Source organism: Sardina pilchardus, chromosome 19 (genome assembly GCF_963854185.1).
Source record: "Sardina pilchardus chromosome 19, fSarPil1.1, whole genome shotgun sequence".
Taxonomy (NCBI): Eukaryota; Metazoa; Chordata; class Actinopteri; order Clupeiformes; family Clupeidae; genus Sardina; species Sardina pilchardus.
Window position 1 is genome coordinate 2,809,149 of NC_085012.1, and position 15,000 is coordinate 2,824,148.

The following is a 15,000-nucleotide window of genomic DNA, read 5'->3' on the forward strand; positions in this document are numbered from 1 at the left end:
AAGCTACACACATAAAAATTCACACACACATCACATACACACACTCGTACTAATCTCAGTCCTCCTACAACCACATTTCTCAACTGTCATATTCTCATGCACATACACCCACATGTTGTCCTGTCCAGTTCTACACCACAGACTCTAATGACACAGATTCCACTCACACACACACACACTCACCCACTCAGATTCCACTCACACACACACACACACACACACACAGACATGCACACATATGACACACACACATGCGCGCACACACACACACACACACACACACACACACTCACCCACTCAGATTCCGCCCACACACACACTACACAGTGTGTTACGTGGCTACAGTCGCATAGTAGAATAGAATAGAATATATACTTTTTTGATCCCGTGAGGGAAATTCAGTTCTCTGCATTTAACCCAATTTAACCGAATTAGTGAACACACAGCACACAGTGAACACACAGTGAGGTGAATCACACAACCCAGAGCAGTGAGCTGCCTGCCCAACCAGCGGTGCGGAGCAGTGAGGGGTTAGGTGCCTTGCTCAAGGGCACTTCAGCCGTGGTGGACTGGTCGGGGATCGAACCGGCAACCCTCCAGTTACAAGCCCGATGCGCTAACCAGTACACCACGGCTGCCCACCAAGTAGAAGTAGAATCATGAATTCCAACGAGGTCCACAAGCATGAGGATGTTTACACGCCCATGGAGCACAAATATGAGGATATTTACACGCCCAGTCGCCCATGGAGTTTCCTGAACCCTGTTGGGCCCAGTGCTCTACAACGCCCAGGTAAGAACACCTCTCTCTGACTCCAGTCTGGAAATGCCACAACATTGTGTTTGTGTTTGTGTGTGTGTGTGTGTGTGAGCGTTTGGGCTAATTGTGCGTCCCCTGCGTTTTCTAGAATGTTCCGGTTTGGGTTGTTGGCAGAGTCAGAGTGGCCACACCTCTCCAACCTCCCGTCCCAATCAGCAACTCAGCTTGCACACACACACACATACATACACACACGCGCACGCACGCACGCACACACACACACACACACACACACACACACACGCGCGCGCGCCCGCACGCACACACACACGCACGCACACAGTCACACACACACGCACGCACACACACACACACACACACACTTGTGGATCCAGCCCCAGCAGATGTGGTGGATGGCGGGACGAGCCGGACAGGCGGCAGCTGGCGCAGGTAAGCGATCCTCTCGTCCCCGTTGGCCCCCGCTGGGCACTCAGCTGTGTGACCACATCATTCCGCTCGCTCAGATCACTAGATCACCTCCCTCCTCTCACTCTGCTCCCCCCCCGCCCCCCCCCCCCGCCGGGGTAATTAGCCACGGGGGCCACAGGGTGGGGGCATCAGGGGCAGAGCCCCCCCGGTCAGCGCTCTTATTACTCTCAACTCTGGCACTGGACTGCAGCCAGCGGAGGTAATTACACTGTGAGAGCCGCACAGGGCAGGAGATTTGTTTTCCTCATCCTCCCCTGATCTCTCACTCCCTCAGTCTACCTCCCTCCATCACTCTCTCTCTCTCTTCTTCTGTCTCTCTTTCTCCCTGTCTCCCTCCATCACCCTGTCTCTCTTTCTCCCTCTGATATCCACTCTCACTCCCACCCTCCATCATCCATTCCATCTCTCTCTTCCTTCCTCTCCCTCCCTCCCTCCCTCACTCACTTGCTCTCTCCCCCTCCGCTCCCTCCCTCCCACTCTATCTCTCTCTTCCTCCCTCTGTCTCCCTCTCTCACCCTCCCTCTCTCCCTCTCTCTCTCTCCATCTCCCTCTCACTCTTTCTCTCTTCCTCTCTCTCTCCCTCCCCCCTGCATTCTGTGAAAGGGCAGCAGACAGGTTCATATGAGGACAGACTGGACTCTATGCAGTAGAGTGGAGATAACAAACTGAACTCAGTGCAGTCAGCAGCTCTTCTGTAAAGAGTAGAGATGTTATACTGGACTCTATGCAGTAGAGTGGAGATAACACACTGGACTCTGTGCAGTCAGCAGCTCTTCTGTAAAGAGTAGAGATGTTATACTGGAGAGAACACACGTCTGTAGTGGAGGATGGAGAGAAAGAAAGGAAGGATAGAGCACACGTCTGTAGTGGAGGATGGAGAGAAAGAAAGGAAGGATAGAGCACACATCTGTAGTGGAGGACGGAGAGAAAGAAAGGAAGGATAGAGCACAAGTCTGTAGTGGAGGATGGAGAGGAGGAAAGATAGAACACATGTCTATAGTGGAGGATGGAGAGGAGGAAAGATAGAACACACTTCTGTAGTGAAGAAAGATAGAGCACACGTCTGTAGTCTCTGTGTTTTCTGTCAACACACCAGCGTTGGTTATTTCAGGATGCCTTCATGATTCAAGTGTTTTGAGCAACTTTACATCATTTTAATCCAGAACTGATTGAAGTGTGATTGATGTGAAGTGTCAGCGCTGTGCTACGCAGGCTAGCGGCTACTGTTTGTGTTCCACTACAGCATGTGCTACGCCCCCCCCCCCCCCCCCCCCCCCCCCGGTGACAGCGCCGCCTCTGGTCCCCGCGGGGGGAGTGCTGGTCTGCAGCGGCTCCGCTCCACATCTGGCTCCGCTCCACATCTGGCTCCTTTACGATCCCAGCGAGGCCGCGGCACGCCCTGCATTCCCCAGCCTGTTATCAACCCGCTTCAGAATACACAAGCGCAGCCTTATTTAGGAAGGCTCCCATTCCCAGATGTAGCTCAAGGGGAGGACACACATACAAACACACACACACACACACACACACACGCACACTGGATGAGGGTGTTGGAAGGCCATCAGGCCATTTAGCCTGATGCTAGCAGTGTAGCTCGGGAGTCTGTGTTTCTGCACCCCGCTCAGCTGTCCGCCCCAGTGGCTCCTTGGAAGCATTCCTTGGACTCGGCCTCTGCGTTTCCCCCGGCAACTATTCTTGAGCACGACTTTGGACCAGCAGAGTGAGCCCCTGCAGAGTGCTAGAGTGAGCAGGAGACCCTGTAGAGTGGGCAGGAGACCCTGTAGAGTGACCAGAGGCAGCAGGAGACCCTGTAGAGTGGGCAGGAGACCCTGTAGAGTGACCAGGAGCCCCTGTAGAGTGACCAGAGGCAGCAGGAGACCCTGTAGAGTAGGCAGGAGCCCCTGTAGAGTGAGTAGGAGACCCTGTAGAGTGGGCAGGAGACCCTGTAGAGTGACCAGAGGCAGCAGGAGCCCCTGTAGAGTGAGTAGGAGACCCTGTAGAGTGGGCAGGAGACCCTGTAGAGTGAGCAGGAGACCCTGTAGAGTGACCAGAGGCAGCAGGAGACCCTGCAGAGAGGCCAGGAGACCCTGTAGTACTGTCATGTCACAATTCAACCGTCTGATAAACTTTTTAAATAATGGGAGCATTTTGTAAAAGGAAAATCTATTGAAATAGTCTTGTCATGTCACAAGTAGACATTATTGGTGGTGTTAGATATTTCAGAGGTATACCTGTGAAGACTTCTTCACTATCTCATATGCAGAGTGTCAGTTTGTGTGAAACACATGGGCACTCCTCCTGAAGGGCTAGGGTTAGACTCTGAGTCTCTGACTGCCATACCAACGAGCCTGGCTTTTATACCAAAGGGCCTGGCTTTTATACCAAAGGGCCTGGCTTTTATACCAACGAGCCTGGCTTTTATACCAAAGGGCCGGGCTTTTATACCTACGGGCCTGGCTTTTATACCAACGAGCCTGACTTTTATACCTACGGGCCTGGCTTTTATACCTACGGGCCTGGCTTTTATACCTACGGGCCTGACTTTTATACCTACGGGTCTGGCTTTTATACCTACGGGCCTGACTTTTATACCTACGGGTCTGGCTTTTATACCTACGGGCCTGACTTTTATACCTACGGGCCTGACTTTTTGGTGTGGCGGTCAAACAGCAGGTGTAGTGGCCCAGAGAACCAGGCTAGTGGCCAGGTGGAGGGACTCCCTCTCTAGTTTGTAAGATGAGAGATTAAACACAAGACGCTGCTGTCATCTTAAAAGATGCAGAGGCCGAATGAGTGACAAAATATAGCCGAAGGAAAGAAAGGAGTTTATGACATTATGGGACTTGGGATCAAGATAAGGGTGACAGGGGCACACGTCATTTAGGGTTTGTGCTAAAGGAGCACAAGCTAACGCCAGTGATAAAAGCTTGATCTTAACTGAGCCGTCCATAAAGGACCTGTCACTTGAGTAAGTGTAACTGGAGTTGTGTGATTGCTGTTGTGTGCTTTCTGATTGGTTGATATCCAGATCCCTGTGAATGTCCTTGTGGGGTTGTTTTATCCCCCCCCCCCCTCCCTCCTCCCCACGTCTGAACGGTCGAGTGAGCACGGAGGCCAGATGGCCGCCTGATTTAGCCAGCATCTGAGGCTCTGCTAACGGCTAACACAAATCCTGTTGGCATGCTCCCCTGGCCAAGGATGTCACGGATGGGTGCACTGGTACCGTCCCGTCGTCCCCTAATCTCCCCCAAACCTCCAGCCCTGAGCCCAGCACTCCAGCACCGGCCATGCTAACAGAGCTACTAGCTAGCCTCCTGTGGTCTGACCTCAGGTGAAGGGCGCTAACCCATTTTTAGAGAGAGATGGTTGTGTACAGGGCTACAGAACGGGCCTGTTTCTATCGGGGTAGTTGATTTACACTAAAGGCAGAAAGAGGTCTGTGGGTCCTGGGCGATGGAGCATCCTGGACGATGGAGCACTGCTGTGGTAGTTTATTTGCACTAAAGGCAGAAAGAGGTCTGTGGGTCCTGGGTGATGGAGCACTGCTGTGGTAGTTTATTTGCACTAAAGGCAGAAAGAGGTCTGTGGGTCCTAGGCGATGGAGCACTGCTGTGGTAGTTTATTTGCACTAAAGGCAGAAAGAGGTCTGTGGGTCCTGGGTGATGGAGCACTGCTGTGGTAGTTTATTTGCACTAAAGGCAGAAAGAGGTCTGTGGGTCCTGGGTGATGGAGCACTGCTATGGTAGTTTATTTGCACTAAAGGCAGAAAGAGGTCTGTGGGTCCTGGGTGATGGAGCACTGCTGTGGTAGTTTATTTGCACTAAAGGCAGAAAGAGGTCTGTGGGTCCTGGACGATGGAGCACTGCTGTGGTAGTTTATTTGCACTAAAGGCAGAAAGAGGTCTGTGGGTCCTGGGTGATGGAGCACTGCTGCGTGTGCGGACTGATGCAGCGGCCTGATCCTCCTGTTTCCCATTAAGAGATGCCAAGAGGCTGGGGGCACGGTGGACGTGATTGGCTCGTAGCGCGCTGCTCTGTGAAGTCTGATTGGCAGGGAGAGTAATGCGGCGACCTTTACTGCAAACAGCAGCGCGCTCGTAAACAGCTTGCCTGAGTCTGACGACTCATTTGTCTGTGGTATGTGGCGCCACAGAAGGATGTTGTTATTGGAGTTGCTGTTGTTTTTGTTGTCCTCTTTTATAATGCCACCATGCTGTGAGAGGCTCCCTCCTCCTCCTCCTCCTCCTCTCTGGAGGTCCCAGAGGAGCTATGGCCAGAGAATTGAGGAGGAGCGGTGGCGTTTCTCATCAACCCTCAGTCAACACAATAACAACTCTGTTCTTCTCCGAGGAGTGCGATGGCAAATATATGATTAGAATGCTGCTAATTGAAGGTTCCATTTCATGATGTCATAATGAGCTCAAGCAGCTGTCTGGCTTCAGAGCTATTATAGATCTAGTATATAGTTAGTGGATGTTTATGTTTTTAACAAACACTTTAGTCCCAAGCAAATGACAGCAATAACAATAGAGCAACTCAAACTCTCAAATGAGTTTGGGAAAAAGGAACAGAAGAAGGAGTTCATATCTAATGACTTCATCAGTAGTGGCATATTTAATGAAATGCCATGGTGTTCTCATTGTGTATGCAGTGTGATGTGTTGTGCTGACTATTATCATAATACTGATGAGAGAAGAAATGTCCTACTGCTGTCTCCTGCTCCAGTTGGCATTCTGCTATCTTTTCATCGTCCCTCTTGTGTGTTACAATTACAACAGCCAATGCACACATAAAGCCATCCAAGTGATTGGACTTAATCCTGTTCACCCTTAAGTCCCTACATGTAGGTTTTACAAGTTATGATTTGACCCCAAAATGTACTGGACGTATATTTTATTTTGACCATTACACTTGACCATTAGTTGTATGCTTATATTCTAGTGCCTAATCGCCTCAGTAGATTCAGAGTGTAGCAGCTACCCCACTGACCAGCACTTTGGGCAGTTTAGGGAGCAGCTCTTGAGCGACAGTGGAAGAGTGAAGCGCACAGTTGGCTTTTTGACCACTGACAGCGTAGCTCCACCACTCTCCACCACTGACAGCGTAGCTCCACCACTGTCCAGCACTGACAGCGTAGCTCCACCACTCTCCACAGCGTAGCTCCACCACTCTCCAGCACTGACAGTGTAGCTCCACCACTCTCCACAGCGTAGCTCCACCACTCTCCAGCACTGACAGTGTAGCTCCACCACTCTCCACAGCGTAGCTCCACCACTCTCCAGCACTCTCCACAGCGTAGCTCCAGCACTCTCCACCACTGACAGCGTAGCTCCAGCACTCTCCAGCACTGACAGTGTAGCTCCAGCACTGACAGTGTAGCTCCACCACTCTCCAGCACTCTCCACAGTGTAGCTCCAGCACTCTCCACCACTGACAGTGTAGCTCCAGCACTGTCCACCACTGACAGTGTAGCTCCACCACTCTCCACAGCGTAGCTCCAGCACTCTCCAGCACTCTCCACCAGCGTAGCTCCAGCACTCTCCAGCACTGACAGCGTAGCTCCAGCACTCTCCACCACTGACAGTGTAGCTCCAGCACTCTCCAGCACTCTCCACCACTGACAGCGTAGCTCCAGCACTCTCCACAGTGTAGCTCCAGCACTCTCCAGCACTGACAGTGTAGCTCCAGCACTCTCCACAGCGTAGCTCCACCACTCTCCACCACTGACAGTGTAGCTCCAGCACTCTCCAGCACTCTCCACCACTGACAGCGTAGCTCCAGCACTCTCCACAGTGTAGCTCCAGCACTCTCCAGCACTGACAGTGTAGCTCCAGCACTCTCCACAGCGTAGCTCCACCACTCTCCACCACTGACAGTGTAGCTCCAGCACTCTCCAGCACTCTCCACAGTGGAGCTCCAGCACTCTCCACAGCGTAGCTCCAGCACTCTCCAGCACTGACAGTGTAGCTCCACTGCTGAGAGTGTGTGTGGGTGGACGTGAATGTTCAGAAGTGCCTTTGGGACCGTCGCTCCTCTCATCTAAGGGGATGAGGTGGTTCGGGACGTTCTCTCTCCTCTTATCTAAGGGAGTGATGTGGTTGTGTGGGAGTGGTTGGAGTCGGCTGGGTAGAGTCATGTATGATGGTTGGAGTCGGCTGGTAGTCACATCAGCAGGTCTTTCTTTCTTTCTTTCTTTCTCTCTTTCTTTCTCTCTTTCTTTCTATCTATCCATCCCTCTCCCCTGCTCCACAGGCTTAGCCATATGAATGGGGACTGCTTAGTTAGACTGCTTAGTTGTGGCCAACAGTAAACTCCATCCAAGAGCTGCTCCAGGATCACTTGCTGTAAGTATTACTGTAGGCCACGGCAAGCCCACTTTATCTAATTGCATTAGGCTCCGTTAACACACTTAACAAATAAGCGGCGTCTGAACAGGGGATTGTGGGTCCAGGGAATGTCGCCTCTAGCTTGGATTCCTTTCTTGCTCCAACTGCCGTCCTGTTGTGCCAACTGGAACTCTCTTTTGAGGAGTCTTTGTTTGCTCATGGCACCATAGGAGTTCATAAAGACTTCATCTGGCCAGCGTCCTCCTGCACTCTCCTCCTCCTCTCTCTCCTGTACCTGCTCTCCTCCTCTCTCTCCTCTCCTTCTCTCCTCCTCTCTCTCCTCTCCTGTACCTCCTCTCCTCCTCTCTCTCCTCTCCTGTACCTGCTCTCCTCCACTCTCTCCTCTCCTGTACCTGCTCTCCTCCTCCTCTCTCTCTCTCTCCTGTACCTGCTCTCCTCCTCTCTCTCCCGTACCTGCTCTCCTCCTCTCTCTCCTGTACCTGCTCTCCTCCTCTCTCTCCTCTCCTGTACCTGCTCTCCTCCTCTCTCTCTCTCTCCTGTACCTGCTCTCCTCCTCTCTCTCTCTCTCCTGTACCTGCTCTCCTCCTCTCTCTCTCTCTCCCGTACCTGCTCTCCTCCTCTCTCTCCTGTACCTGCTCTCCTCCTCTCTCTCCTCTCCCGTACCTGCTCTTCTCCTCTCTCTCCTCTCCTGTACCTGCTCTCCTCCTCTCTCTCCTCTCCTGTACCTGCTCTCCTCCTCTCTCTCTCTCCTGTACAAGCTCTCCTCCTCCTCTCTCTCTCTCTCCTGTACCTGCTCTCCTCCTCCTCTCTCTCTCTCTCCTGTACCTGCTCTCCTCCTCTCTCTCCTTCTCTCCTCCTCTCTCTCCTCTCCTGTACCTGCTCTCCTCCTCTCTCTCCTCTCCTGTACCTGCTCTCCTCCTCTCTCTCCTCTCCTGTACCTCCTCTCCTCCTCTCTCTCTCTCTCTCCTGTACCTCCTCTCCTCCTCTCTCTCCTTCTCTCCTCCTCTCTCTCCTCTCCTGTACCTGCTCTCCTCCTCTCTCTCCTCTCCTGTACCTCCTCTCCTCCTCTCTCTCTCTCTCTCCTGTACCTCCTCTCCTCCTCTCTCTCCTTCTCTCCTCCTCTCTCTCCTCTCCTGTACCTGCTCTCCTCCTCTCTCTCCTCTCCTGTACCTGCTCTCCTCCTCTCTCTCTCTCCTGTACAAGCTCTCCTCCTCCTCTCTCTCTCTCTCCTGTACCTGCTCTCCTCCTCCTCTCTCTCTCTCTCCTGTACCTGCTCTCCTCCTCTCTCTCCTTCTCTCCTCCTCTCTCTCCTCTCCTGTACCTGCTCTCCTCCTCTCTCTCCTCTCCTGTACCTGCTCTCCTCCTCTCTCTCCTCTCCTGTACCTCCTCTCCTCCTCTCTCTCTCTCTCTCCTGTACCTCCTCTCCTCCTCTCTCTCCTTCTCTCCTCCTCTCTCTCCTCTCCTGTACCTCCTCTCCTCCTCTCTCTCTCTCTCTCCTGTACCTCCTCTCCTCCTCTCTCTCCTTCTCTCCTCCTCTCTCTCCTCTCCTGGCCAGGTGAGGTGGCGTGTAGCCTCTGGAGCTCTGACTGGGACAACACCATGACAGGATTTGCATTCACATTTGCATTTGTGCAGTTAGCAGCACACACACTTTTTACCCAAAGCCACTTACAGAGTGAGGATTAGCGTTCGAGCTGCATTGCACAGGAGACCTTAGATAGCAATAGTACAACTACAATGCGTAAAACTACTGTGTTGATTGCCTCTATATACAGTAGATGATATGTCGCCCGTCTAGAAGTAGTTAATGGTGTGAACTAATCACAGCGCAAACAGCACAGATGTAATTGATGTCCAATTCCTTCTGCTACATCCACTGTGAGGAACTCTGCAATGCAGCATGTCATATCACAGATGCCTCGCGTGATTAATGCTGCAGTTGCTATCAGAGGTACAGTAGAGTACAGTAGGCCAAGTGTTGGCAGTCCCTGTGCTCATCTTGCCCTTGGTCATCGGGCCAAGCAACTCAGCAGTCACAGGAGACACTTTCCCCCCTTTGTACTAAAGCTTTAGCGTGGACCTGCTACTCCTACAGGACATGCACAAGAGAACAGAAGTGGACAGCACACACAGGGCATGCAATAGAGAACAGGACAGCAGACACACACACACACACACAGGGCATGCAATAGAGAACAGGACAGCAGACATTCCTTTCTGTGTGCGACAGCGTTCCTGACCCGGCACTAACGTCTAGCGCTGCCTCCCTGCATAGCACGGGCGATAAAGACCCAAGTAGGGGCTAAATCGGGAGCTTGGGCCTGATAAGGAGTCCCCAACTGGGCTAGAGAGAGAGGGAGCAGGAGCCATACTGGACAAGCGCTCAGAGTTACAGTGAGGAACAGAAGTCGCACTGGACAAGCGGTCAGTCGTAGCCCAGAGCACCGCGGTTCAGGCTCTCATTTGGGTCCAGCTGTCCAGCCCAGGACTGTGCTGTTCACACCGGCCACTCTGCACTCTGCCCAGCAGTCGACATGGATGCTTCTGGAGTAAACGCTGAGGAGACAGAGGTCAAAGTGCGTACGGACGCTGAGGAGACAGAAGTCAAAGTGCATACGGACGCTGAGGAGACAGAAGTCAAAGTGCATACGGACGCTGAGGAGACAGAGGTCAAAGTGCGTACGGACGCTGAGGAAGAGGTCAAAGTGCGTACGGACGCTGAGGAGACAGAGGTCAAAGTGCGTACGGACGCTGAGGAGACAGAGGTCAAAGTGCGTACGGACGCTGAGGAGACAGAGGTTGAAGTGAATATGGACATAAAGGAGACTGTGAAAGTGCATACAAACGTTGAGGAGACGGTCAAAGTGCGTACGAGGGAAAACAGTTCTGGAGTAAATTTTGAGGAGACAGAGGTCAAAGTGCGTACGAGGGAAGACATTTCTGGAGTAAATGTGGAGGAGACGGGGGTCAAGGTGAGGTCAAGGGCGAAGAGTATTGAGGAGGCGGGGGTGAAAGTGCGTATGAGGGCGAAGAGTTTTGAGGAGACCGAGGTCAAAGTGCGCGCGAGGGCGAAGAGTATTGTGAAGGATGATGCAGAGGTGAGCTACGCTGTGTTGTACATTCTCCTCATGACCTTGGCCCTCTGTTGTCGCGACCTTGGGCCCTCAGGGTAACTGGTCACCTTTTCTTCCTCCTCAGGCCTCTCAGAAGCCTGCGTACGATGACCCCACCCTGGCACACGCCCGGAGGTGCAGCGTGATCCTGAGTGATGTGAGTAGAGCTCAGCAGTGTGTGTGTGTGTGTGTGTGTGTGTGTGTGTGTGTGTGTGTGTGTGTGTGTGTGTGTGTGTGCGTGTGCGTGTGCGTGTGCGTGTGTGTGTCCTGAGTGATGTGAGCTCAGCTGTGTCGTGTGTGTCGTGCTCTCCGCTCCTAAGCTGCAGATGGCACGGGATTCAGCAGCTTTACCCTAACTGCTAACGGTGCACTTGCGGTGGTGGAGGTGGTGGTTAACATTAGCGCTGCTAACTGGGTGGAGGTGGAGGTTAACACTCGCGCCGCTAACGGTGCACTTGCGGTGGTGGAGGTGGTTAACGAGCTGGCGCCACCTGTGTTGGATTTCAGGGGTGGGGAGAGAAATCCTTTAATAGGTTTAGAAATAGAAAACTAGCGCTGAGCTCGCTGTGTTTTGCCAGCACGGCTAATTGAGCTGGATCGGTGGACTGAGAGTCAGGGGGCGTGTCCTGAAGGTCCTGACGGCTGGGGGTGGTGCTGTGTAATCTCCAGCTGCACCAATAGCTGAGGAGAGAGCAGGACGCTAATCTCTAGTCCAATAGCTGAGGAGACAGCAGGACGCTAATCTCTAGTCCAATAGCTGAGGAGAGAGCAGCACGCTAACCTCTAGTCCAATAGCTGAGGAGAGAGCAGGGTACGCTAACCTCTAGTCCAATAGCTGAGGAGACAGCAGGACGCTAATCTCTAGTCCAATAGCTGAGGAGAGAGCAGCACGCTAACCTCTAGTCCAATAGCTGAGGAGAGAGCAGGATGCTAACCTCTAGTCCAATAGCTGAGGAGAGAGCAGGGTACGCTAACCTCTAGTCCAATAGCTGAGGAGAGAGCAGGGTACGCTAACCTCTAGTCCAATAGCTGAGGAGAGAGCAAGACACTAACCTCTAGTCCAATAGCTGAGGAGAGAGCAGGAGGCTAACCTCTAGTCCAATAGCTGAGGAGAGAGCAGGGTACGCTAACCTCTAGTCCAATAGCTTAGGAGAGAGCAGGACGCTAACCTCTAGTCCAATAGCTGAGGAGAGAGCAGGGTACGCTAACCTCTAGTCCAATAGCTGAGGAGACAGCAGGACGCTAACCTCTAGTCCAATAGCTGAGGAGAGAGCAGGACGCTAACCTGTAGTCCAATAGCTGAGGAGAGAGCAGCACGCTAACCTCTAGTCCAATAGCTGAGGAGAGAGCAGGACGCTAACCTGTAGTCCAATAGCTGAGGAGACAGCAGGGCGCTAACCTCTAGTCCAATAGCTGAGGAGAGAGCAGGGTACGCAAGGGTCTCCATGTCCAGCCCGCGGGGCTTCAGTTAGAGTTGATTCTGTGCGCTCCATTTGCCCTATAATGACAAGGGACAGTCCAATTATGAGAGTCTCCCTGTATTAATGGCGTGAGTTGAATGCTCCTCTCTGTGTTTGTGTGCATATTAAAATGTGCTGCGGACGACTTTAATTCACTTTAATTCATTGTGTATTAGAGCTAAGAGTTTAATTTCCCGTCATAACCAGATCAGACACTCAAATGGGTTTTGCCTCAAACCAAGAGGCAGCGCAACAGAGAGGGCTGCAGTGAGCTCCAGCTGCCATGTGAGAGAAGCTGCTGTTGCTGCACTCATAGCCAAAGGAGCTGTGCTGCACTCATAGCCAAAGTCAGATACAATTGTGGGGAGACATTCGTGGATTTTGTCAGAAATGTTCAGTGGAAATGTTTTTGATCAATAACTGTGACATTTGCCTCAGAAGTGTTTTTGCTTTTTAATGCCAATGCCCTTTCTTATCGGATGTTTTCCCCATCTGGGTTGAGGCTGAGAGAATAAGTCCGATCCTGAGGCTCTACACAGCTCTGGTCAGACCTGTCGTTGTTGTGGCATTATATTTGCTAGACTGCCTTGGTTGGTCAAGAGGTTCTGTCCTACTCTCTCTTGCAGATGTTCATCAATATACAATCATGTGTCGTCTGGACAGAGGAGTCAGACAGCTTTCAGATTTTCTCTTCATCCATCTTAAAATGATGATTAAACATGATTGCTTTTTATTGAGCGGAGAAGTGACACACTTACAGAGTTCAGCTCAGTGTACTACGGACAGTGCTTTGAGTGTACTACGGACAGTGCTTTGAGTGTACTACGGACAGTGCTTTGAGTGTACTATGAACAGTGCTTTGAGTGTACTACGGACAGTGCTTTGAGTGTACTACGGACAGTGCTTTGAGTGTACTACGGACAGTGCTTTGAGTGTACTACGGACAGTGCTTTGAGTGTACTACGGACAGTGCTTTGAGTGTATACAGACAGTGCTTTGAGTGTGTTTCCTAATGTAACAGTTGGAAGCACACAGCTCATATGTCATGTGTGTATTTGGTGTCTAGGTGAGCATGCACCTGTGCTTCATCAGCCTCTGACTAGACAGCTCTTATCTTGAGCTAAAAGTACACATGAGTGGCCCCTCCTCCTCTGGCTGCTCTGTCACCTGATTGGCCCTCAACACCTTCATCAGCAGCTCATCCATCACCTCCGGGCAACATGCTCTTGAGCTTCTGATCAACACACAGCCACTCCTCCTCATGAGAGAGGAATAGAGGCGTTACCTGCAGCAAAACTATCCCCTCATGAGCACTTTTCTTGTCTGAGTAAAGTATGGCTAGGCCATCACACTGCTGAGTGCACTTAGAAGTGGGCATCCGTTTCTGTGCCTAGTGCACTTAGAAGTGGGCATCCGTTTCTCTGCCCAGTGCACTTAGAAGTGGGCATCCGTTTCTGTGCCCAGTGCACTTAGAAGTGGGCATGTTAATTTGTGAGGGTGCCTGTGTGAGACCTCCTGTCTGTGTGTAGGTGGAGTATAAGGAGGCGTATGGGAAGGTCTGAGGGGAGTGTGTGTGTGTGTGTGTGTGTGTGTGTGTGTATGTGTGTGTGTGTGTGTGTGTGTGTGTGTGTGTGTGTGTGTGTGTGTGTGTGTGTGTGAAGTATATGCTATGCTTTCTCTGTGTGTAGGTGGAATATAAGGAGGAGTACAAGAACGTCTGAGGTGTGTTTGTATGTGTGTGTTCTTGTGTGTGTGTGTGTGTGTGTGTGTGTGTGTGTGTGTGTGTGTGTGTGTGTAGGTGAAGTATAAGGAGGAGTACGAGAAGACCAAGTGGCAGTGCACCGTTGGGCCCGACACACCCGTGATCCAGCATGCCAAACACGTGGGCACTCTCGTATCTGAGGTGAGTGTGTGTGTGTGTGTGTGTGTGTGTGTGTGTGAGAGTGTGTGTTTGTGTGTGTGTGTGTGTGTGTGTGTGTCTGAGGTGAGTGTGTGTGTGTGTGTGTGTGTGTGTGTGTGTGTCTGAGGTGAGTGTGTGTATGTGTCTGAGGTGAGTGTGTGTTTGTATCTGAGGTCAGTACGTGTGTGTGTCTGAGGTGAGTGTGTGTGTCTGAGGTGAGTGTGTGTGTGTGTGTGTGTGTGTGTGTCCGTGCTGACAGCATCGTTGGAAAACTTGTTGTGCAGCTCAAGAATGTTCTCAAGTACTGTGGCTGTCCTGGATGACTAGCCACAAACTCACACACACACACACACACACACACACACACACACACACACACACACACACACACACACACACTGCTGTGGCTGTCCTGGACAATCAGCCTAGCTTGAGAAACAGACAGTGATGCCACACTGACATCACTCCCATATACTGTACATGGAGCCTATGCCCTTTCACATAAATTAATATTATGCAGCAAAGCAACATTACCTTACCTCAGCATACGCCAACATACACACATCCACTCTCCCCTGACTGACACATCCACTCTCCCCTGACTGACACATCCACTCTCCCCTGACTGACACATCCACTCTCCCCTGACTGACACATCCACTCTCCCCTGACTGACACATCCACTCTCCCCTGACTGACACATCCACTCTCCCCTGACTGACACATCCACTCTCCCCTGACTGACACATCCACTCTGGTGAAGTCCTGCCATGGCTCTCTGTTGACCCTACTTAAGAGAGAGGCGGATCCCCTTAGTGAAGACAAAAGCAATGGCCATGTCACGCTGATTATTTATTTATTTAGCTGACGCTTTTATCCAATCAATCAATCAATTGATCCGAGCAGTTGTTGTTTGGTAGGACTTGTTTGACC

General features: G+C 51.8%; 1 protein-coding gene across 1 annotated transcript in view; it reads left to right on the forward strand.

Annotated features, from left to right (window-relative positions):
* The first annotated feature begins 1,089 nt into the window (after positions 1 to 1,089).
* The window catches only part of LOC134065865 (nebulin-like), an 89,417-nt gene continuing 75,506 nt past the window's right edge, over positions 1,090 to 15,000 (forward strand). Inside the window, exons 1-3 of the mRNA XM_062520960.1 lie at positions 1,090 to 1,209; positions 10,793 to 10,864; positions 13,966 to 14,070. The gene's annotated coding sequence lies outside the window, so the exon portion shown is untranslated. The remainder of the gene's footprint in view (positions 1,210 to 10,792; positions 10,865 to 13,965; positions 14,071 to 15,000) is intronic.